The 22,261-nt window shown below is 45.9% G+C and overlaps 1 long non-coding RNA gene across 2 annotated transcripts in view; it reads right to left on the minus strand.

Annotated features, from left to right (window-relative positions):
- Window positions 1-22,261, minus strand: part of LOC126504698 (uncharacterized) — a 65,418-nt gene that overhangs the window by 37,241 nt on the left and 5,916 nt on the right. The window contains exon 3 of one of the 2 annotated variants that reach the window (XR_007592685.1): window positions 15,339-18,153. The exons of the other annotated variant lie outside the window; for it this stretch is intronic. This is a non-coding gene — a long non-coding RNA (uncharacterized lncRNA). Of the gene's footprint in view, window positions 1-15,338; window positions 18,154-22,261 lie in introns of those variants that run through there. 2 annotated transcript variants of the gene reach the window in all.

The following is a 22,261-nucleotide window of genomic DNA, read 5'->3' on the forward strand; positions in this document are numbered from 1 at the left end:
ATATGGGCTGGTGCACAGAAGAGCCTAGACTCCCCAAACCCTGGGCCTGCTATGGCCTCTCGAGTTCTAAAGAGGAACTTATTATCCATTGCACCTGTGTCTTAGTTAGGGTTTCTATCGCTGTGAAGAGACACCATGACCAGAGAAAGTTTTATAAAGGAAAACATTAAATTGTGGGGGCTTGCTTGCAGTTCAGAGGTTCAATTCATTATCTTTATGGTGGAACATGGCAGTGTGCAGGCAGACACGGTACTGGAGAGGTAGCTGAGAGTTCTACATCTTGTGTAGGCAACAGGAAGTGGTCTGAGACACGAGGTGCTATCTTGAGCATATATGAGACCTCAAAGCCTGCCTCAACAGTGACACACTTCCTCCAAGAAGACCACACCTCCTAATAATGCCACTCTCTTTAGGGGCTATTTTCTTTCACACTGCCACATGTATGTGTGTGGTATGTCTGTGTGTTTAATGTCAGTTGTCTTATTCAATCCCTCGCCATTTTATTTACCGAGACATAGACTAGAAAATTAGCTTGCTCCAGGAATTCTCTGTCTTTGTTTCCCAAGCTCCGGGATAAAAGGCAACCACCACACCTGTGCAATGCCACAACTGTGCAACCAGCACACCTGTGCATTGCTACACCTGTGTGACCACCACACCTGTGCACAACTTGGTACTAGGATGTAGATTATATTCCTCACTGCACACAGCAAGCTGTACATCCAATAAGCTGTCTTCCAGACTCTATTAGCCATTTTAATAAGATTTCTTTATGTGCCCAAATTGCAACAGTGTTGAATCTTCAAAGAATTCCTAGTAGGTGGCAACATATTGAAATATTATAAGTTCACTGCTCACTATGATAGCCTAGGAATATGTGTGTGTGTGTGTGTGTATAATCACACATACATCTTTAATAAATTTTGGAAAAGTATTTATCTGAAGTTTGTGTCCAGATTACTTTTTCTAACTAGAAAAAAATAGCAAATTCGTGTGCATGTGTGCATGCATGAGTGGGTGCGTGTGAGAGAGAGAACATAAAGAAATGATTGTTAAATCCTGTTTTAGGATTTAAAAAAACAAGTGTTTGAAGGAGACCAAGGGGTCAGTCAGCATAGTATCCCATACTCAGGTCAAGAAATACCACAGCCTGGAAAACACTCTTTTTAAAAGATTTATTTATTTTTAACTTTTACATATGGGTATTTTGCCTACATGTATGTCTGTACACCACACATATGCGTAATGCCAGTGGAGGCTAGATGAGGGCATTAGATTCTTTGGAACTGGAGTTACAAATGGTTGTGAGCCACTATGTGGGAGCTGGGAACTGAAACCAGGTCCTCTAGAAGAGCAGGCCACAGAACCATCATCTCTCCCGTCCCCTGAATGGCTTTTCAATCTATAAGCACAGTTGCTTTATTTACAAGAAACTTCATCCCACCTAAGACAACAGTCTGCACCATGATTTTCTACCAACAGAAGAGAGAATCCCATTATCAAGTTCCAGATTTCCTCAAGCCATTTGCCCTGAACAGATACAGTAGCAATGGCAGTCACAATTGGGAGTGAAAATGGAGAGAACACTAATCTAACGATATCTAAAACCAGTAAGTCCTAGTAGGTAAACTAGGTGTGCTAAAGAGGTAACGTGCAACAGGCCTTCCCTCGGAGCCCGTGAAGCGACACACGGGAGCTCCCTTTGCTAAGAAGAGGATATGACTTTCACTGAAGAGCCAACTGAATGGAATCAGATCAGTATAATCCTCACATATTTCTGCCAGCTGGGATCCTGGATGCGGAGATGTAACTGCCTCTCCATGGGCCTCCAAATCCGGGTCTGTTTCCCACGGGTCACTGCCCAGCCGTCAGATGGAGGCACTCTGCGGTCACTACCCTAACAAACCGCTCCAAACCACCTACATCCAGGGAAAAGGCTCCGGCTCCCACTCGCAATCTCCCAAGCCACTCCGTCCCTCTGCACAGGAGGATCAATAGAGAGCCAGATGAATTGTTTACTTAATTGTGCTGTGCAAGCTGAATAATTGCGCGCCTTCCAGGAGGGCTTTGTAACCAGTGAGATGGTGCCGGATCTGCCAAAACCTTTACCTTGAAGCCAACATCCATTCTGCAGTCTCTACTATCTAAATAACGGCAACCCTGGCTATTATTGCTAAAGGAGGCAAAACCATGGCAGGGACATCAAAACCCATGTCTTTCAAAAAACACAGGGAAAAAAAAAAAAACCTCCACAAAGCAGTCCCTGTTGACAGCTGTGATTCCCGTATTTCCCGGGATGGACCCTTTTAAGTCATGAATCCCGCTTTTATTTAACATTATTAAAACAGCCTACATACAGCAAGCCTTACAGTGAGAAAAGTTGGACTTCAATACACAGATCACTTTTTAAAATGTTTTTATTTTTTAAATCCTGTGTTATATACCACCATGACTTTTTAAATTATTTATTTATTATGTATACAATGGTCTCCACGACAGAAGAAGATAACAGATCTCATTACAGATGGTTGTTAGCCACCATGTGGGTGCTGGGAATTGAACTTAGGACCTCTGGAAGAGCAGCCAGTTATCTTAAACACCGAGCCATCTCTCCAGCCCCCACTGTGACCTATTTGAACCAAGTGTCTTTCTCTGTTTTCCTCCCCCAATCCTACAACCTCTTGTTGTCTCTCCTTCATGACCCTTCCCCCAGATCTTCCTCCTCTTTTGTGTACCTCGTGTCCTTTTGCACACTTCCGCTTCCTTTCTAGTCACCTTATATTACCCACTCTAGGTCCCCTCCCTGGATTTTTAACGTTTACCCACAGTTTAAAATAAGGGATACATAATGAACAAAAAAGTAGGTTATTAGCAATTTTTAAAATACCTAGTAATGTGTAAAAAGACTGGAAAGAGGGAAATTATTTACTTGCCAACGTGTCTTTAAGAATGGAAAACATAATTTACTACTAGAACAGAAAACCCTGGGATGTGAGGAGTAAAAACCAGAAGATCCATAGAGCAGCAGCCAATCCCATAGTACTGAGTCGCTAAAGAGATCAGAACTAGGCGAGAGATGCCCACATTGCTGTTTTCCTGGTACTCCTTGGAAAACTTGCTTGTAGCATTAAAACACAGCTACATCTGGTACACTGTAGTACTTCCTACTGACTCTGTTGTCTTATAAAGATTTATTTTTTAATTATATGGTGCTGGACAATTCTGTATTTTGTCAATTATGTTTTAAATAAACGCTGATTGGCCACTAGCCAGGCAGGAAGTATAGGCAGGAAAACCAGACAGGAAGTAGAGGCAGAGCAATGAGAACAGGAGAATTCTGGGAAGGAGGAAGCCCATTCCTCCCCAGTTCTGTCCAGACACCAAAGAAGCAGGATATGACCTGCTCTGCTGAAAAAGGTACTGAGCCATGTGGCTAACGTAGATAAGAATAATGGGTTAATATAAGTTATATGAGTTAATAAGAAGCCTGAGCTAATGGGTCAATCAGTTTATCATTAATATAGACCTCCTGTGTGATTTTCTTTGGGACCTAATGACTATGGGAACCGGGAAGGACAGAAAACCTCAGACAACAATTATATGCATGTGGAAGGTGTTAATGCATGTGACCTTGGAGGTAGAGGAGGGACTCAAGTCCCCTTGGAACTCAAATTCCAGGTCATGAGCCACCTCATGTGGGTGCTGGAAACCGAGACTGGGTCCTCTGCAAGTGCTCCTACCCACAGAGCCATCTCTCACGCCCTACCTGGTTGTTTTAATGTAATGCGTTCTTTCCCATTGTTCCCTTGTTTTGATCTCTTCTAATGGATCTTCATTAATAACAAGGTGTTTTCTCTGGGATCTGGCCATGCTCCTACAGAATGTCAGCATTTATAACGGGCTACTTCCTCTCAGGTGCCATGACCACTCTGGATAGGGTCTGATCTAGGTAACCGTCTAGCAGGAGACTGGGAGAGCAGGACCTGGCAGTGCTGACAAGGTGAAAAGACCACTCCATGCAGTTACCCTTAAAACTCAGGAAAGGGAAAATAGATCGCCATGGTGCTATGTTGATGTTCTAAGAGAGTTTGAGTACCGATAGAGTATTGCCCTAGACTTGAGAGAGTTACCCCCATTTTTTCAGTGTCTGGCACATACCCTTGAATGCATTCAGGGCCAGAAAAGAGATGCTCTACCAGAGACCTGAAGAGAAGATGTGGAGGTCAATGTACATAGTTGGGGAGGTACCTCAATGAACCTTCATACCAGCATATGACAGGATACCCCCAAAGGAAAGAACACATGTTTCCAACACACTACATCCATCTTCTCATCCCGTCCAGATCCAGCTAACATGATGGGATTGTTTTCCTAATGAAGCTCCATGTTCTACCATTGGTTTTGTCCTGACTTCAACTCACCCTTTTCCGGTTCATCTCATCTATAAAGGAAGGTCTTAGTCCTGAAGTCCTCTTAACTTTCATCCTTCCCTGAGACAAAGATGCCAGGTCTGTCATATATTGAATTAGATGGCTCATCTGTAACTACAAAGCTCCATTGATTTCTCACAGTTTATTTACTATGAAATTTGGTGATGTGTATGTGGTGTGTGTGTGTGTGTGTGTGTTTGCATTGTTCGTATATGTGGTATGGTGTGGTATGTGTTTGTGTGTTATATATGTGGTATGATGTGTACGTACATTTGTGTGTGTGTATTTGTGTGGCGTGCAGTGTGTGTTAAAATCTTCATCAGAGAAGAGAAGCTCCTCTGGTGCGCAGCTGCTATTCCGGAGACATCAGCAGTCACTGTCCTCCCCTTTACAGCACTTTGCCTTCTTCTGGAAGCAAATCTGTGTGTGATCTGCTGGTGGAAGTAAGTGCCCCAAATTTTTATGGGAACCTGGAGGTTTCTTCTGCCTAGGTCTCATCTCGTGAATCTCATGATAGACCCACTCCCCCCAGAACACCTCTAGCCACATAGCCTAAGAACAGGAGACAGTCTGAGAATCACCCTGTCTGGGTTGGTACCAGCTAAGACTGTTGAGTACTTCCTGCTGGAGGCCTTCTGTTCTTCAGCTTCGCCTCAGATCTTAAAAAAAAAAAAAAAAAAAATCTGTCCAGTGGATCCCCTTTCCTACTGAAGTGAGCAGTTTGTTCCTTAAGAATCCAAAACACAATGACGTGGAGAACCCCAATTCACCCAAGTGGAAAAACATTCACCGAGAGGAAGAGTGTAAAATGGGCCAGCTCCCTTCTACTGCATTATATGGGTTAGTGACAAGGTAAAGCCAACCCAGGTTCATCAAGAGGTAGGAAAATAGGAAGCAGGATTCAGGAACTCTCGGATCCCCAGAAACAGTGAATTCAAAGAAAAACTATTCACGGGAAATCGTTCCATAGCAATCTGCCATGTTGGACTGGGTTTTTGCTGCGTGCTACATAAAAACTCTGCCCGTCCTCGGCATATGACATAAGACGCAGCAGACCTCTGAGAACTCAGCATTTAGGACATTCTCCTCATGTATATCTTACATCTCTCTGGCACTAATTGGGAAATGTGTTGGTATCGAGGTAACAGGTTATAAGGAGTAAAGAATTCACACTAAAACCACCTTGATTCAAACCCTACTAGGTTTTTAGCTGTATATTTTGAACATAAATAATTGCTGGGAGTTTCGTTTACCAAATCATAATGAAAGTAATGCTATCTGCTCCAAGTTACAAAATTACTTTGAATTTTAAATCATCATAATCTTCACTTTCTACTGTGTTTAAGGCTGCAAAAATGGACATCTAAGTAGAAAGTGTAAAACTATTAAGAATTAATGGTAAATACCGTAATTATTCATTGACTTTTAAAAGAAGGGTCAAAACTTTAAATTTTTCTTGATCTTAAATATATAGAAAAACAAAAACTTAGAACTGCTTGCTCATTTTATGTTATAAGCATTGTGGAGAGAACACCTGAGTCAGTTGTAAGCTTTTATCTAGCTTGGAGATTGAGGAGATTGACTGCCTTCTTGTCCTCATAACTTACACCGTGGAGCAAGACACCATGCTGCGTGACACCTTTCTTCCGTGCCTTGGCAGGTTGTCAGAGACCTACGTTTGTGTCCTATCCCTTTCAAAGTCATGAGATAGCTCCAAAAATTCCTTGTTGTGAAGAATTTTGCCAAAGTTGTTTTCAGTTAGAATAGTCTTTTTCTTTCATTACCACCAGTTTCTTCACTGGTACCAATAAATTTGCCTTGACTATGCTCTTATGACCTGACCATAGGGCTCCCAAAAGGCAGTAGTGTCAATATTCCCATGGCCTGTGATTTCTTCTAGGTTGTGTGATTTTTCCTGGGGATTCAAGAACAAACATATGTTCACCAAATCAAAGTGAAAATTTTGCCAAAGTCTAGCTTAGTGACTCAGAGAGTTTATTGGGGTTACTTACAGGAGGAGCATGGGTGATTCAAAGGCAGATGGACCATTAAAAACCCCACCCAGCTCCCTGGGGCTCCCTACAGGACTTTCGGGCATCTCAGTTCATTGGGGAGTCTCTTCTCTGCCGCAGTTGTTAGTGCTTGTGCGGCTACTGCTGGGGGTGCGGTGGTGATGGTAGGGTCTTATGAATTTTAAGTTTTGGTTCCTTCCTGAGACTTATGAGCATTTACTTCCTAATCATTCTGAGTATTGTTTATCTCCTGAGGCTTAAGGAAGTTCCCTGCAGGGTGGAATGTTTCAGATTGGAGGAAACTTCTCCAAGTATTCTAGAACTCCATTTATGTTCAATTATTACTTCATTTTGAGCATTTTCCCTTTTCTTTTTTTTTTTTTGTTGTTGTTTTTTAAGTTAGGAGAAAAGCGTGATTTTCATTTTCTTTTTGTAATTTCTTTTCCTCTCCCCCTCTTCCTCCTTCTCCTCCCTCCGCCCACATACTTACCTTATTCAATTTTCCACATATAAAGCACCACTTGAATCTATCACTGGGAAAGAAGGAGGGGCACATTCTGTTCTGTTTATCTCCTGAGTAACAGAGGCATGGTGACCATTTCCAAGGCCTGTGGAGGAAGTGACCCATTCAGTCACTGAATACAATATGCATTTTATAGTTACACGGCCGGTTGCAGCCTGAAGAGCTAGTAGTGGCACGTTCAGGGATGAGACTCATGGTAACTGAAATTTAAAATGTTTTGTAGAGGTCTGCTTTATTTAACTAAAATTTGTGCATATCAGAACTCCACTACGCAGGGACTGTCCATATAAAAATTATACGAAGTTTAATTATCATCACAGCTGCTGTTAAGGAGGGAAAGACCGGAACTTATTCCTGTTGATTAATAAGAAGGTTCAGTTGAATTCACAAATGTCCTGGGTTGCAGTAGCTCTCCTCTTTGTTCCTGCAAAATCTATCAGATGAACCCCGACTGTCAGCAGCCAAGAGGGAGACAGGAAGGACCGGGACTGCATTTCAACTCTGGCATGAAAGCATAACAGAGCCTAAAGTTCATCTAAAAACAAGGACAGACGATGTCCAAACTAAGCAGGAGGTCTTACGATTATTCTTTTTCTGGGGCCAGGAAGAAAATATTCCAGTGATACTTTCCACAGACGTGGTTGGTGGTTTCTCCCCGTTCCCCTCTTTCATAAAATTTTCAGTTCTGGCTGGTTACACTGGTATCCAGAACAAAACGTCACAGCCCAGAATTCCTCGTGGCTGGTCCCATCCAATGTTGTATACGTGCTGGGTAAACTCCCAGAAGAGACTCCCAGGGGCCTCTGGCTGGGTAAACAGCAGGTTGTCCTTCCTGCCTTCTGTCTGGAAGGCAGACAGTGCACGAGAAGGAGGCACCATGGAGAGCGGCAGCCAGACCTGGAGAAGGTGGAAGTAAATCTAGACCTGCTTGGGTTTTACAGAGTTTTAACAGCAGTTCTGCCTCGCTCCACACTTTATGGATGCTTCTGCCAATCTTTTCATCTTTCTTATCATCACCTGGTGCCATTTTTACCTGATAAAATGGATATTCTTATTTAGTCAATGGGCTCTTTCAGGAGCCCAGGCAAAGGTGACTGATTTTTTTTTTTTATCCTTCTCTCTTTTATCCTTCTGTACAATGAAGATGCTAACGAGGCACAAAACACATGAGCTAAATAACACGGTGGGATGCAGATACGAACTCCTAATACAGCGTTTGGCCATCAAAAAAGATATAAGAGAAAGAAACGACAGTACTGGTTCACAGCAAGAATTTATCTCCTCCCAAAGCAGAAATGTGGGCAATGAAAGCCCTAAATTGTAATTCAGTTAAATTATTTAGGGAGAGCAAAGGAACTCAGTTCTCGCTACAGCTAAAAGGGGAATTTTCTAAGAAAGCACTTGAGGTGAGAGCCACCACCAGCCATCCAGATACCCCCACTCTGTGAAGGGTGAGAAGAGGAGCCAGGTTGTTCCCCTCAGAGCAGAGAAGAGGGGGAGACCCTGTGGTCTCAGAAACATCATCTTATAGCGGGACATGCTCTGGTCTGCATGACTCTGAGCACAATTAGGACCAAGTCCAAGGCACAACTCAACCACGTTTCAACGCCACGAAATGCAACGCTTCTGAGACTTGGGAGTTTAGGAAGCGGTGAGCTCCCAGGCATTGTGGAGGATGATGCTGGAACTCCAAGTCTATTCTGAAAGCCAGACAAGGATGTAGTAGCTTGACATCCTTGAGGAAATGAAGTGATTTGTTTCTAGAGTGATCATTGGCACATGGGGTGGGGGGAATAGCCCTTTACTGGGTGGGAGACTGAGTCAGGGTATCCTTTCAAGTCTAACTTGACATGAACACCTGCCTTTTCTGCTTAGGCATGACGCTTCCCCCATTTTAGGTACTTTAGCTAAGATTTTGCATGAAAGCCTTTGAAGCAGTTATTATGAATGATCTGCGCGCTGAAAAAATGCTTTCTGGGAAAAAAATGAGGGTGCTCATATTAGCTAAGGACTCTTTCAACCATAGGAAGAAGAAACGAGCTGGAATAACTTGAAGGAGAGAGCAAGATTGATAGATTGAATCTGACTTTGGGTGCGGACATTCAGGCCGTGTTGTCAGGAACCTCGCTGCGTTCCTGGTCCAATTTTCTTTCTTTCTTTCTTTCTTTCTTTCTTTCTTTCTTTCTTTCTTTCTTTCTTTCTTTTCTTTTTTCTTTTTTTTCTTTTTTTTTTTTTTTTGGTATTTGGAGATAGGGGATTTTCTGTAGCTTTTGGAGCCTGTCCTGGAACTAGCTCTTGTAGACCATGCTGGCCTCAAACCCACAGAGATCTGCCTGCCTCTGCCTCCCAAGTGCTAGGATTAAAGGCGTGCATCACCACAGCCCGGCTTCCTCATCCACTTTTTCTCTGAGCGGCCTGCAGTGTTTTGTGTTGGTCTGTTCTGTTTTCCGGTGCTCAGAAGTGAAGTCAGGGTCTTGTACTTGCTAGTAAGCGCTTTGCCCCTGAGCTAGATCCCCACACCCTAACTTCAGATGTAGGCCACCAGCCCATGGCAGCAAGATGGCCTTCAGCAGCCTCACCGCTCATCCTCTGGCTTAGTAACTCCATGATCTTAAGGATCCTCTGTCTCAAAAGTCTTATCATCTACATGGACGGTCTTAACCTCAGACACAAGCCCGCTGCTCACTCAATGACTGGGAACTCGGAAAGGCCAGCTTTGGGTCACATGAACTGAGAGTGGGGGTGGGGTGCCTATAAGGACTAGGCAGACCATCAGAAGAGACCATGGGGAGACAACAGAAAAGAAAAGAAGTGCCCACCATGATCAATAATCAGAGTATATTTCTAATAGCAAGTTTAAAAAAATTCTGCATTACTCTAAATCTGAAAACAGGGAATTGGAAATACCATGCATGTACCATAAAGCTACGGGAAATAACGTGCATTTGATGCAAGGCCTTGATCCAAAATTCTAACCCTCCTCCAGCAAATAATCTTCTCGTGTTTGCCCTTCACCGATTCTTCCTCCTCTTCCTCCTCCTCTCCTCCTTCTGAAATCTCTATTCGCTGCCTCATCAGATAAAGTCACAGCAAATTAAAGGACACGCAGAACATATGTGTTAAAGTACATGAAGGCCCAGCATGCAAAGAAAAATTCTTCATTAATAGCAGAAAAAAATCTTTCCCTATATTTAATATTTAGGTGACATATTTCTATTCCAGGAGAAGTAAACATTACAGTCATGAATAACAAATAGAAACACAAACTCCATTTATTTGTAAAATCAACTCATTTTCTTTTCATATCAATGCAAAAAATGACCCAGTGCCGTGTGTTCCATTTGCTGCGATTCTAAGCCAGCAAGGCTATACAATTTCTAGATCATTAACTTGTCTCCCTATTTTTCCATGTCTCATAGTTCTGCTAGGTAAGCGTTCGTTCATTCCCTTTGATAATGCCACCCTTCATACGTTTGGTATTTCACTTGCTCAATTACTCCACGCAAACTACAGCAGCCAGTCAGAGGGCGAGGAGGGCGAGAAAGAAAGGGGCCCACCCCTCAGATCCTCTAAATGAGCAAGGCCTCACAGCCACACTTCTGACGGTTTCTAACAGAAGGTGAGGGGCTGTCTTGTGCAGCCTCAAGTTTGAAAGAGGCGTACATACCCCCTCATTTTACCTCACGGGTCCCAGATTGAATGCCACAATGCTTAGCCCAGCACGCGGGTGCAGTCACGCAGCCTGTCCGCGCAGTGAGCAAATCTGCACGTGTTCCTGGGGTCCTACGGAAATCTTGGGAGGGTCCCTGGAGGCACACGGGAGCAATGGGGGCTTTGAGTTGTCTTTAGAAACCGCTTATATAAAGGACTGAAAATGCATACCAAAATAGTACCTGAAGATAGTAATCCACCATTATTACAGTAATACTGTGAAGAGACACCCTGAGGTCAAGTGACTTAGCGGTCGTCATTCCTTGTACCTTTTATTGTTGCTTGGTTTACTTCCCTTAGCCAGGAAGTGGTTTCTTTTGTTTTGTTTTGTTGGCCAATTTAATTTATTCAAATGATTGCATGGTAATGAGGTCATTTTGAAGGAAAAACATTTTAAAACCTCCACTTCTGAGACAAGCTGTGGAGTTCACACTCAATATCACCATCTATGTGACTTACAACAGAAAGCCACCAGCAACGCTCTCTCTCTCTCTCTCTCTCTCTCTCTCTCTCTCTCTCTCTCTCTCTCTCTCTCTCTCTCTCTCTCTCTGTCATGTTCCATCTTCTCCCTCACCACCCATTCCCTTCATGACCTAGAAACTACTGTTCTTACTGCTAACGAGGACCCAACATTCCCCGAGGGCGGAGGACCACTCGTCAGCGTCACCAAAACAGAACTGCACACAGCGCTACGGTTCCCATCCCACGGATTCCGGGGCTGCGGTTGTTCCTGTAAGTGGATCATTTAACTTTAGAGCACATTTTTCCGAAAAGAAAGCGCTCGTGCACCAATGCATCACACCTGCGCGCTTCATTAAGACCGGAAGGAAGGCTGAAGCCCTGGGTGAAGGGAATTGTGGAGACAGCTACATTAATGGAAACGAGACACATTTTTTTTTTTTTAAAGATAAGAAAGAGTGTGCAGAGAGCAAGCTTCTCTTGTTGGAAGTCCCCTCCCATGTCTGGATCTGCTTGCAGCCTTGTGTTAGAAAAACGACACGGTCTGCACAGCAGGCAGCCATCAGCTGCAGACAGAGTGGGGTCCGGGAAGCCAGATGACCCAGTTCCGAGCTTTCCAGTACTGCGCAGGTCATAAACTTCTGAAATGATTTTTGAATATACACATCCCAGGAGAACCACCCAAGGGCCCCTGAATGATTCTAGATTACTTGGGGGTGGGGCAGGCAGTCTTATTCTTCCTAAGTGAACCTGTTATGAGCAGGCCGTTCTCACAACTAGTGTCTTCCTTTCTTCACGAAGCTGAACTCCCTATGGCCAGAGAACCGGAAGTAGTCAATTCCGGATGGAGCAGTAAGGACGAACAGACAGAGGGGTGGCGATATCGTGGTTACAGAAGCAAACCGAGGACCATGAAGCCTAACCCAGCGTCAGCCAGGATGGGCCCACACTGTTAGTCTTTCTTGTCTGGTGGGCAGAGGCCCACAGAGTGGAAAGACACTGACAAACACAGCCCTTCACAGACTTGTCGTCTGTTTCTCCCGTCATTATAATCTTAGCCAAATACAATTTTGTGGGTGACTCTGAAATATAAATATCATTTGCAACAGGGTTTCCATAGAAAAACACTTTATAAATCTGAATCCAAGATGGTAAAATACATCTCTGCGCTCCCCCGCCCCCCGGCAACTCTCCCTGATTGATCCAAAGACTGGATTGTCAGTTCGTCCATGAACATCCTCTCCTCCGTCCCCAAGCCCACAGTAGTTGCTAGACTGGGATAAAGGAAACTACCCCCACTGCTGCAGTAGGATCCCCATTTCTGCCTTCTCCCCGCCCCAGCAGGGCCACAGATGCCAGCGTTTGGGAAAGGAAAAGAACCTCGAGGATTCCCAGAGGCCTGGCTGCACCAGCAAGTGCCGGGATGGGTATTTTACACATGAAGAACGGCTACTATTAAAGCTGCTTGAGACTGCGTGTTTGAACTGCTGTGAGATATTAGCTATGGGTTGTAAGACTTAGGTTAGCCGGGGAGTGAGCTAGCCTGGAAGAGCCAGCATTTGTGGAGCTAGCCTTGGACATGATTAAGGCAGACTTTGTCCGCAGCCTCATGACTATGACTTTTCAAGCAGACACAGTAACACATCATACACACATGTGCATGCGCGCGCGCGCACACACACACACACACTCACACACACTGTAAAAATTAAGGTACCACTAGTTATTCTGTTTGTCAGGCATTCACTTCTCCCGTCTCAACCTCCACTGAACAGCACACACACTAGCAACTGCTGGGGCAGCTTAAGGAGCCAAATGCCCTGATCTCCAGCGCAAACACAGATCTGTTTGGTAAAAAAAAAAACATGAGGCGACTGAACTGGAAGAATGCGAAAATTAATTCAAAAGAGAATTTTCCTGAAAGCAAACCCCACCTAAGAACAGCTACGTTACAACATGTGTCTTAGACTCAAATTCATCCGACTCGCTCTTCTGCCCCAGCCCCATCAACTGTCCGGTCTTCGGGAATGACCTCTGATGGTCCCGTGTTTGCCTAGAAGCCGTGAAAGCGCCTCCCTTCTGAAAGACTGAACGGAGTGGAGTGTTGAGCTGGGCTGAGATGAAGTGCGACTCACGTGTCCCCTCAAACGCTCAGGGACCACGCCTGGAACCAGAGGTTTGGGGAGCCCTGCTAATTACAAGCAACAATGCCTTGAGCATTCCAGCTAATTAAAGGCTTGCCTCATGACTGCCTCTCTAACACTGAAAGCTTTTATTCGTTCATTGATTCAACAAATAATCATGATAGCCAAGTGCCCGGCGCTGTTCCCGGCCTCGTTTCTAATCATCCCACTCCTAAAATTCCACCTTCTGAGTGTATGTACCTCTCATAGTGCCCACAACACGCAGCATCCTCTCCAGTCACCAGGCCTCTGCACACGCTGCTCCCTCTGCCCTTCCCTCCCTCTGCAGAGGGAGCATGTACACAAACGCAAGTGTTGCACACACACAGATACACACGTGCACGCTTGCGTGCGTGAGCATACACACACACACACACACACACACACACTCATCCGCATTCTGATTGTGTGCCTCGCTCCTATCTTTAAAACCATATTCTCTTTCCCTTGGCCAAAAGGGTCATGAGGTCCTTCCCACCCAACCACCCCTGCCCCCAACAATGTGTGTCCCTCCAGGCTTCTATGACTTCATGGTAGGACCTGTTTACATGTGTCAACATGTGAAAGTCTCGAAAAGCATCCTGTGGAAGGAGAAAGACACGCTGCAGCAGCGGGCCAACAGCAAAGGCCAACCTGCGAGCCCCAAGAGGAAATCCTAACATATAGAGAGCAGATACAGTAAGCGCAGACAAGCACACAAAGGCGTGGGAACCTGTGCAAAATGCATCATCTTCAGGCTGAAGAAAGGAGGGAGATGCAGGGCGTTGATTCTGTTCTCTTTCTTTATAAAGGAGAAGAGGAGAGCTGGCAAGATGGCTGGCCAGGAAAGAGCACTCGCTGCCGAGCCCGGCGACCCGAGTTCAGAGATGGAACGTACCTGCTGGAAGGAGATGACTGACTCCTATGAGCGTCCTCTGACCTCTGCATCCTCCCTCCTCCTGACTACACACAGGCACACATGCACAAACACATATGCACACACAGGTATGCACATGTATGCGCACACACATGCAAGCACACACACACAATAAATAAAAGATTTAAGAGGATGAAAGGAATTTGAAGCAAATATGGTAAGGTATGAAATCCGGATTGTGGCTGCATGCTTGCAGAAATGTATTTTTTTATGTTACAAGCACCCCACTCTTAAATCTCACAGTGCGAATGAACTTACAAAGCAAGAGCAAGCATTCTAGGTTAAAGTGCCTCCAGGTATATTTCAAGATCGTCTCTAGAATAGTTAATACCTTCCTTGAAATGAGTGGGCAAGTTTGGAGGGTGGGGAATGAGGGACAGAACAGGGGATGGACAGGGAAACATCAGAGTAGAGACGAAAGAAGGAAGCCCAGGACTACATCGAGCCACGGAAAGTACTCACGCTTTGCAGTATTAAAAAACCCTCAGCTCTGCCACCTCCTTCAGTGTCACCCTGGTCAAAGCCACAATGTGATCACACAACACGCAGTGTCAAAGGCGCCCCCTAGTGTTGCACAATGCTGTGGCACCGAAGAACAAATGTCAACTTCCTCATGTTCTCATTTCTTCATGAGGCCAATCTAACCTGCCCAGTAGGGACTTCCAGAAGAGTAGAAGGGACAAGGTGTCGGAAGTGCTCAGCACAGAGCCAGAGTATGGCGTGCGTGGTAATTAGGTATCATCCCAATGCTCACGTGCAGTGGCAAGTCTGGGCCATGTTGCCTTACTCCTGGGTAATCAGAAGTTTTAAAAACCGACATTACCCTACGTGAAGGACAAAAGAGGAGTCATGTGAAGAGAAAAGCAAGAAATCCCTGCCAGTCACAACTCAAGAAAACAAGATGAGGTCGGGCTGTACACAACAGCCGGGCTACCTTCCTCTGTGATTACTCCCCTAGGGTCTCTCCCTCTCTCTCTCTCTCTCTCTCTCTCTCTCTCTCTCTCTCTCTCTCTCTCTCTCTCTCTCNCTCTCTCTCTCTCTCTCTCTCTCTCTCTCTCTCTCTCTCTCTCTCTCTCTCTCTCTCTCAGCGGGTGGGCACGGACAGTTGCTCTCTCCCTCTCTGAGGGCAGGTAGGCACCAACAGTAGCTCTTGTATATGATCTTGGGATCATAATTGATTCCCTCTTATTCTATAGTAGAATAGGTTAATAAAGCATCCATAGTGTGGCCATGTTCTCCAGCAATTAGGAACCCAAACTCGCTTCCTTTGATGTCAAAACTGTCCAGATGTGGGTAGACCCCGAAGACCATCTGGAATCTGGACGTGTGCCCAGGCAGCAGTGGACTGCCCTTCATCAGACCTCTGTGCCCACCTATTTCAGAGAGAAAGGGGGATGGGGGGTTACACGCGGGGCACCCTGGGAAACACTATGCTCCAATTTCCTGCTCAGACATCTGGTTTTATGATTTTTATCCTTTTTTTTTTTTGCCATTGGCCATATTAGTAAAACTTCAAGGGAGGGTCTCTTTTCCTGGTGCTTTGGGATGTACATTTATTTAACTATGCATTGCAGTCTGCGTCGGTGTGGCAAACACTCGGGCAAGGAACAGCAGGAAGTCAGAGCTACTCCTATTTATTTTCATCTATAAACTATTTCAGCTGGGAGGGAAGAAGCTTTTTTTAAAAGGCAAGAACAACTTCAGAAACTAGAGGGAGAAATTACAGAGAGAGAGAGAGAGAGAGAGAGAGAGAGAGAGAGAGAGAGAGAGAGAGAGAGAGAGAGAGAGATTTTAACTTCAATCATAAAGCGCCTCCAAGTGGACATTGTTTAAACTACATTGAAAAACTCTACAATTGTTAAATCAAGATTGAAGGTACAAACACTCTGGTGATGGGCAGCTGTGAGCTGGTTTATCCATGGTTTTGTACATAATTTAACAAGCACGGCAGCTGGGGAAAAGAATTCCATAAATGTTAAAAAAGAGATTCTGCAAATACACTCTCCTGGCTTCCTGGAAACTGGATCTGGACGCTGCCTGGGGCTATGCTGGAAAAGAGGGTCCTGGAGCCCAAAGAATCCCCTGTGGCCCTTCTAGAAAGCTCCCTGGTCCATTAAATTGTATTCTTTACTCCACTATCAGGACGGATTGTACTGAATTCCTCGGCACCCCCGTTAAGGCTGTCACTTAGATTCCAGAACTGATTAAGTTCGTCGGAAGCTCCGTTCTTCCTCGCTGTTAAAATATTCATATCCACTCTAACAACCTGATTTTAAAAAACTGGCTAAAAGCTTTGCTGGTATCCCCTACAGAAAGTGCCATTTTTAATGAACCCGCAGGCATTATAAATAAAAAATAGCTGGTCTTAATAAAGAATTGATAGAGCAAGTCTGGTCCCAGAGAGGTGTCACCGCAGCCTTGGGAGACCCATTTCCAAAGAGGAGCTGGAGCCTGAAGACCCCAAACAAACAAGAAAGAATCCATGCACTTTCTGGATTTGTTTCCTTTAAAGACGGGCGTCTCTCGAGGAGGGTAGATGGCAAGGTGGCAAGAAGGGCCTTCTAGGAGTGTAGAGGGAGGGCAGGAGGCACGGGGACAGGTGGGAGAGGAACTGCAGGCAATGTTCCACAGCGTTTATAGACCGGGCACCGTGCTCCCACCAACCCTTGCTATAAAGGAAGGCGGACCCTTACGCGAGCAGGAGATAAGGCGCTGCCGGTGTGAGGTGCGCACCGGCATGCAGAAGCCAGAGGTTGGCAATGGGTGTCTTTGGGCTTTGTCCATTGCTCTCCATCTTATTTGAGAGGCCGAGCTCTCTCGCTGAACCTGGAGTTCACCAATTGGACGAGACTGACTAACCCCAACTCTGGGGAGCCTGCTGTCTCCGCTCTCCCAGCTCTGGGGTTGCAGGCTGGGAAATCTGAACTCGGAGAACAGTTTGTCAACTGAGCCATGTCCCTGGCCCCTAAGTGTCATGTTGTTTTAGTTTCAAGTCATATTTTCTAGAATGCCAGCATTCCATGCCCCTTGGCCAGACCGTTGCATCGGAATGCTGAGCAGGTGGTTCCCTCACCCCTTACAGCTGACTTTGGAAGTTGTTGTTGTTTGGTCTGTAAGACACCGGTAGCGGTAGCCATACCCTGTAAGGTGCTATGGGAGCTAAAGGGAATAATCCGGGGGAAAAAGACCAATATGCAACCTTTATCTCATATTATTGGACAAGAACAAGGGCTTCGAAACACAGCTACCAACGAGAATGCCACAGATGCCAGTGTTGCCAGGAGAGCTCAGATTTTATCTGCGCAGCAATGGTTTTCAATGAGTCTTTTGTCAGCTTGAGCTGTTGTGAAAAGAAGTTGTTTTTTGCCGGGCGATGGTAGTGCACGCCTTTAATCCAAGCACTTGGGAGGCAGAGGCAGGCGGATCTCTGTGAGTTTGAGACCAGCCTGGTCTACAGAGCTAGTTCCAGGACAGGCTCCAAAGCCACAGAGAAACCCTGTCTCGAAAAACCAAAAAAAAAAAAAAAAAAAAAAAAAAAAAGTTGTTTTTCAACCCTTCACCAGCTGGTTAGGTCTAAACGTTGTTTTAAAAAGTCAAAAATATTGGGCCTCTTACCCAGAAGGCTCCACACCTTGTACTATAATCGTCCTCATTTCCTACGTCTAATGGAAGTCAATGTTTTTAAACAAAATTTTAGATGCAAGTCTCTCTCAGCCCCACGTCACTGTTCCTCAGGTTCCGGTGTGACATCCGTCTCGCAGCCCCACATCACGGTTCCTTAGGTTCCGGTGTGAGGTATCATCTTACAAGGCCATCATCTTATACCCCAGCCCAGGGCCACAGTCAGTGTCCAATGGGTAACCGGATCTTCATTCTGTGACAGCCATTTCTAGCCGGCTTCTGCTTTCACAAAGGAAATCTGAGGATGGACAGATAGATGTTAAGGGACCTAACCCTAGCTTTACTTCTAACCAGAGGGAACAGTCAGGGCTCCTATCACCCAAAGGTAACTTCTTCCTTAATCCATTCAGGGGCTCCACCGTGTTTGTCAAGTTCTCATTGATAATTGTGTGGAAAGAATTCTCAGAGATTTACTGCACAGTGTGTCTCATCTTTCTATAGCAAAAAAAAAAAATTGATAATTTATCTTGATCTTTAAAAAAAAATATGCGCTAGGAGAATGAAACAAACCTGATTAGATATTTCGGAAGTCAACTTCACATTAACAATGGAGATCTGCCTGCCACTCACTACCCATTCACAGTCAAAGGCAGCAGTGAGCGGCACCCCTGCGAGAAGCACCTCAAGGCCAGCTGGAAGGACATCGAAAAGAACAGAATATGGGCATCAGTGCGGCGGAGCTGGTCAGTGCCTTCTGCCCCCAAGAGACGTGCGCAGGCTGTGCGGTGAGGATCTAAAGCACTACCGCGCACTGCGCATGCACGTGCGTACACACTGCAGCCGAGGCCTGGGTGCCTGCCACAAAGGTCTCAAGCCCTTTGAGCGCAAGGAATGCGACACCATCTTTGTGGCCAAGCGCAACTGTGTCCATCACATCCTCAAGCAGCACCTGCACATGCCCCAACCTTGACCTTGAGAGCTACGTGGCACAGACACGCCCACAGAGGCCTCTGCTAGAGAAGAGGGCGATTTCATTGTTTTTAGTGAGTGCAAGCCCCTCGACACTTTCCTGGAGCCCCAAAAATGGCTTTCTTCACACAAGCCCCCCCCCCAACCCCTGCCTTCCCACGTCGCTGTCAAGTTGGAGCCAACCAGCAGCTTTGCAATGGACTTCAACAAACCCCCTGACTTTTAACAGAAGGGCTTGGCACTAGTCCAAGTGAAGCAGGAAAATGTGTGTCCCCCCTTGCTGAACTCTTGCTCCTCTGCCCTCTATGACGGCTCCACGGAGCCCATTGATCGCTCCATCCCCAAGAGCAGAAAGAAAGGAGACAAGGACACAGTTGTTCCCAGTGACGCCAAGAAACCAGAACCAGAATCTGGGAAAGCTGAGCAGCTCTCTCCCTGCCCACCACCCTGCCCTACCTTGTCAGTGACTGCGGAACTCAGAGGGAGCTTGGGAAACCCCTTGGGCACTGTGGTGGCCGTTACCACGGCTGCCAACCTGGAAGGCCACCCTCAGCCCCTCCAGGGTTCCGTGCAGCTGGCTGTCCCCATCTTACCGAGAGTGTTGCCACCTTCTTTCAATTAAGTCTCCCACCCCCCCAATTCTTCTAAGGAGGTCTGTCATTCCTCCACTTACAGCAGAGAAGGACAGGCGTAGAGACACGTGGTCATCAGTTAGCCAGCAGCAATGCTACATCTTGACTTTGGGCAGTCCAAAGAGGTCTACCAGATAGTCTCTTTTCATTTTTAACTCTTCAAGTGGACAGCACCAAGTGCAAGGTTTAAAAAAATTGGAAGACCTGGGACTGAAGAGATGGCCCAGTGGTTAAGAGCGCTGGCTGCTCTCCTGCAGGTCCTGGGTTCAATTCTCAGCACCCACTCGGTGGCTCACAACCATCTATAACTGCAGTCCCATGGGATCATATGCCTTCTTCTGGTGTGAAGAAGTACATACAGACAAAATACCTGTGTGTGTGTGTGTGTGTGTAAAAATAGATAAATCTTTTAAAAATAAGTAAATAAAATAGGAAAGAGTGCCTGACTTCTAGAATGGGCAAGAGAAGTAGATTTTTTTTTTTTTTGTTTCAAGGCTGGAGCAGATGGCAGGGTGTGTTATCATAGTTTTAAATAGCTATATTTATCAGGAAAGATACTGTGTGTGCTCATGGACTCTCTTTATCTTCTATCCGTAAAGCAGTTGACTCTTCCAGAAAGCCTTGAGCCCACCTCGGGCTGCTGGCTCAGGCATGTTTCAGGTGCTCTAATGCTGCGTTTTCATCAGACTGGCAGCTGTATCCACAGAGCTTGGGAACTACCCTTCTGTAAGCAAGCTGCCAAGGGTGAACTCTTCAGTAAGGCCTTTCAAACCTTCCATGGGTTGGCCCTACTCTCCCATTTCTTCCCCCACCCAGTGCTGTACCCTGACCAAACAGCTGTCTATCTGTCCTGGTCACTGCTATATGGTCACAGTGCCCGGCATACACAGGCAGCGCCATTACCACCTCCCTGAAACCAACTACGTTCTTTACCTCTCTGGGTCTAGACTTAGGCCGCTGTCTCTGACTCCCTTTTGGCCTGCTTCTTCCCTTTCTCTAAGAATGGCTTCCAGAGTTCTCACCTCATCATGTGATCCTCTCCCTGTGCTGTATACATGTCACACCACCCCAAAGATCCTAAGTAGGATGGAAAAGAAGTGACACGTGGTTTCCTTTTACAGTCAAATTGTCCTTCTGAATAATGGTGGCTCTTCTAAAGAAGCCAGCTTTTCCATGTTAAGAGAGATCAGGATAACTCTATTAGGAAAGTGCTTGCAAGGGGGGACTTAGGATCAATCTCCAACCCACATACAGAAGTTGACATGGTGGCCTGTGTTTGTAATCCCAGCGCTGGGGAGGAAAAAGGGCAGATATTGGTTAGCCAGCCTACTCAGCAAGTTTCAGGCTGATGAGAGGCCCTATCTCAAAGAATAAAAAAAGTAAATAAGTGAGCAGTACCTGAGAAACGTTGCCTGGGCTTGCGCCCTGGCCTCCACACCCCACACACACTAACTAGAAATGACTGGAGATGCCGTGTCTTTACAAAGCACGGGATGTAAGTCATAGCAGCAACGGGAGGGCTTCCGTGAGTTAAGAAATAAGCTGCAGCCACTTCCTCTTTGTTTTTTGTAGGTGCCCTCACCATACACATCTGTACTGGAGAGGCCAAGATGACCTGAGCCACCTTCCAGCCTTGATGTCTAGACGCAGTAAGAATTCCAGGAGGAACTGGAACTGATTCTGCTTTAAGTCGGCTGCTCTGGGAGGCTTTATGCAGTTCTCATTCTCTTAGGAAGGTTATTAATGCTATAAACTCACCTGCTGTCTTGTGAGGGGGGCTGTAGTGTGTGTGTGCGTGTGTGTGTGGTGTGTGCGGTATGCATGTGTATGGTGTGTGTGGTGTATGTGTGTGTAGTGTGTATGTAGTATGTGTGTAGTGTGTGTGTGGTTTGTGTGGTGTGCGTGGTATGCATGTGTATGTGGTGTGTGTGGTATATGTGTAGTGTGTATATGGTGTATATCTGTGGTGTGTGTTTGTGGTGTGCACATGTATGTGTAGTGTATATGGTATGTATGTGGTAGGTGTGTATGTGTAGTGTGTGTGGTATGTATGCAGTGTGTGTGCATGGTGTATGTGTGTGTGGTGTGGTATGTGTGCAGTGTGTATGTGAGTGTGGTGTGTAGATATAGTATTGTGTGGCGTATGTGTAGTGTGTGTGGTGTGTGTATGTATGTAGTGTAATGTGGGGTGTGTGTGTGGTATGTGTGTATGCATGGTGTAGTGTGTGTGGTGTGTGCACTGTGTGTGTCATGTGTATGGTATGTGGTGTGTGTGTATGTATACAATTCATGCAGACACAAGTTCAGATTCTGAAAGTGACACCAGGTGAGTTCTTCCTTTGTTCTCCACTTGTTTTTTGGGAGATGGATCTTTTACTCAAACAAGAGCTCCCCATTTGGTGAGTCTGGATGGTCAGTGAGCTCCAGGGACACAGAGACCTTAACTGGGGTCCGAATGTCTGTACAGCAGGCACTTTCCTGACTCGACCATCTCCCATTGCTGCATAGCTTAGAAAAGAAACCAGAAGAGCTGTGAACCACTCCAAGCCATCCAGCCTCTCTCGCTGGCACGCACACCCTCACAGGGAAGTCGAGTCCCTCCAGAGACCGACTACCCACTGCTGGTCTCCCCATTCTCCACACGCCACATGCACGTATCTTACTGACACGCCAACCACAGGCGCACACGCAGATCCCAGCCTGGAGCTCATGGCACGCTAGCAGGTTCTTCGCATTAGCAGGTTTTTATCAGCACTCACGAGGTCACTCTGCCTCCCACACATTCGATCTGTGTCTTCGTGTGAA

The sequence above is a fragment of the Alexandromys fortis genome, unplaced genomic scaffold (assembly GCF_014885135.2).
Source record: "Alexandromys fortis isolate MF-2015 unplaced genomic scaffold, M_Fortis_MF-2015_v1.1 scaffold_12, whole genome shotgun sequence".
NCBI classification, from domain to species: Eukaryota; Metazoa; Chordata; class Mammalia; order Rodentia; family Cricetidae; genus Alexandromys; species Alexandromys fortis.